The sequence below is a fragment of the Chenopodium album genome, chromosome 1 (genome assembly GCF_948465745.1).
Source record: "Chenopodium album chromosome 1, dcCheAlbu1.1, whole genome shotgun sequence".
Classification (NCBI taxonomy): Eukaryota; Viridiplantae; Streptophyta; class Magnoliopsida; order Caryophyllales; family Amaranthaceae; genus Chenopodium; species Chenopodium album.
In genome coordinates, this window is record NC_137834.1 from 21,518,583 (window position 1) to 21,522,012 (window position 3,430).

The following is a 3,430-nucleotide window of genomic DNA, read 5'->3' on the forward strand; positions in this document are numbered from 1 at the left end:
GATTTAGGATCGCAGAATGTCTTAAATCATTCTCCGTCCCTATCGACTACTTTGACTATCGTTTTCGAAAATAAAGTTTTTACAAACTCAGTCAAATTGGGGGCTTCTGTAGACACCTAAATATGTCTCCCCAAAACCAAACCTGATGATGAACAACCTTTCACCGCCATTATTGGTCGAGTTGAGTATTTAATCTTGGAGTGCTTAAATCTATATTTCCATATCATAAACCAACCCAAATTCTATCCCATTTCCCCAAACAGTAACTTTTTTTCCTCTTTTCGTGCCTTTAAACCCAAAATAATTAATTTCATGTCGTTTAAAATCATTCATTTCGTGTCTTTTTTATAAAAACGTTTTATCCAATCCAATGATTGAATAGTTGGATGGGGCTTTAAAAGAGCTTTCCAACGATATATTATAGGCCCAAATCCGAGTTATAACGAATAAATTATGGCCAAAATATTAAATTGAGCCCAAAACGAACCTAAGCCCACCTTACCTACGACCCAATGATCATGTAGAGGGTCCAAATTATTTAATCCAATTCATAAACCAATTAGGTTTAATTGGAAGCTTATATAAGTTTCTAAAAGATCCTAAATATTCTTTTTGAAAAGATAAGATTAAAGAGTTTGAAATTGAATAAAACTCCTTTTTTTAAAAGACCTAATTCTATCCGAATTGAAAGACGTGCAAAGATAGACATATATTATTTTCGTGACTCATATTTTTTATCCAAATTTTATATGGTTAGATATCCCATGAAATTATATTTCCAATGATATATTATAATATCAATTCCGAGCTATAACGGAAAAGATATAAATAAAATGTCAAACTCTATCCAAAACTGATACCGTCTCACTATTTCGGCTATAACTTTTGTTATACAAAATATTTTAATCTGATTCCAATTGTATTAGAAAGTAGACTTCAAGAGATTTCCAACAATATCTTATTTTTCTTATTCCGATTTTTGGATCAAAATATATGATAAACACAAAACCGTAAAAACTACTGTCTATCGCAAGAGTTTTATCCGATTCGAATTCTTATCTTTTATTGATTCGACCCCTCTTTTTTCCTTATAAATAGAGGTCTTATCACCCCTTTTTCAATCATCAACAAGATTGATCACAAAATAATTCTCTCCCTCTTTAGCCTAAACACTAGCCTCCCCATTCTTTCACTATTTTGTTCCTTTAAGCACTCCAAGGAGTCCATACAATACCTGAAATTCTATACTTTAACCAAGGTGTGATAGGTAGAATTAACTGAGGGTTTGGACCAAATCAACTCTACTTTTAATTTAATTTAATTTCCATTTCCTTTATATTTTTATTGAAGTTACTAACAGTTTATTCATGATGTAGCAATTTAAAGGAACGCGCGGAATGTTTGTAATTAATTAATTTAATTACTCTTATTTTATTTTAATATTGCGAGCATCATGATTAGGTTATTTTATATTTGATTTGGCTAACGCTATTATTGTTAACTTTCTTGCAATATTAATGTTTATTCTATTATTATTTATTGATCACCATATTTCATGTTTAAAGGGAATATGTAATTGAAATCCACGCCTAATAAGATAATTTGGACAACCGGTTTATGATCCTTTTTAATCTTGTTTTTAATTAAAGTGATCACAAATATTTTAGAATTATATGTTGCATTAATATTCAACCAATTTAGCGTAATAATAGATTGGAGCAAATTGATTATTTTGTTTGTATGCCTTTGAGATCGCAGGAATCACTTTTCACTATAAGAATCGAGTAGAGGCCAATACGGGCGAATGTGACTCCATGACTCACTTCGTACCATCATCCCCGATCCTCCTTTCGTGGTTCCGAACCATATGGAGTTAGTAATCTCATGAATTATGAATGGGGTGTAACCTTCACGGATCAATCGTTGTTGCCTTCGTTGTCCCTTATTCGTGGTTGCCTTAAATGATCCGTGAACGGTTTACAAGTTCCTTAAAAACTTGTTGGCGGCTCCCTACTTTCCTTGTCCCTAATCCTATTATGTCAATTCCTAATTCCTATGAGTGCCCAGCATATTCACACATGCTTTAATGTAGGCGCACTTCGAACGACGCCTACAGGATCCTATCTCACTGATCCTGACTAAAGAAAGAAGGTAGCAAAGGAGTGCACGCGAACTCCTATCAGGAGAAAGAGTCATGGAAATGAGAATCAAAATGAAGATCCGCACTCGCTGCTCAGGTGATGTCTCCTCCATGTCAAAACCACGGGCTAGAACTGAAGCCAACTCTGATCGCCCGCTCCTAGGACCACCTCGAGACATTGGCTGGGTCCTGATATGCTAAACGATCGGACCTAACAAATCAGCTGCCTTAGCCGCTCCCCAAGAAAGGCTAGACATCTGTACTACGGCCCGGTCAGTGAAGCATAGACCGCTAATCATGCTAAAGTCCAAAGGGGTCACTGTCATCTCCCCCCAAGCAAAGTGAAAGGTGTTGGTAGTATCCCAAAAATACTCCAACAACGCGCGAACGACTGTCGCACCACAACCTCGGGGGCTGCGAAACCCTATGATCGCCGAATAAAAGTCCACTAAACCAGCTGATTCCCATAAGGCGTTCAAAGCAGGATCCCTCGTGATAATCCGATAAAGTCAAGGAATCAAATATCCGGCTCCAGAACCATGATGGCGAAGCGTGCCGTCAACTATGCCGGCAAGTGGACGATGAGAAATGTGGTTCTCACGACAGAAAACAAACTGGCCTGATGTCCACGGAGGTGGAGCCCACCTACCTCTACCCGTAGAGGCCCGAGGCTCAGACTCTAAGACGTCGTCATCCATACCCTCGGGAATCGTGGGAGTGTCCTCCCGAAAAGCCTGACGCCAGCCATGAGTGAAAAGATCGCGATCCCATCGTCTAGGCATGCTATTATAAAAATAAAAATCTAAATGCTTAGCATCATTTCCTAAGACATTTAGGGCATGTTCTCTTCCGTTGAAATTCAGTTCAGTTTAGTTCAGTTCAGCTCTTAATTTACGTCTAATGATATTGCTAATGATATAAAGGCAAATTTCATTCTTTTAAGCTCTTATTACAACGACGACAACAACAACAACAACAACAACAACAACAATAATAATAATAATAATCAATAGGTAATAAATAATAATAATAATAATAATAATAATAATAATAATAATAATAATAATAATAATAATAATAATAATCAATAAATAATAATAATAATAATAATAATAATAATAATAATAATAATAATAATATTAACAAATAATAATAATAATCAATAAGTAATAAATTATAATAATAATAATAATCAATAAGTAATAAATAATAATAATAATAATCATCAATAAATAATAATAATAATAATAATAATAATAATAATAATTGAAATAATAATTGAAATAATAA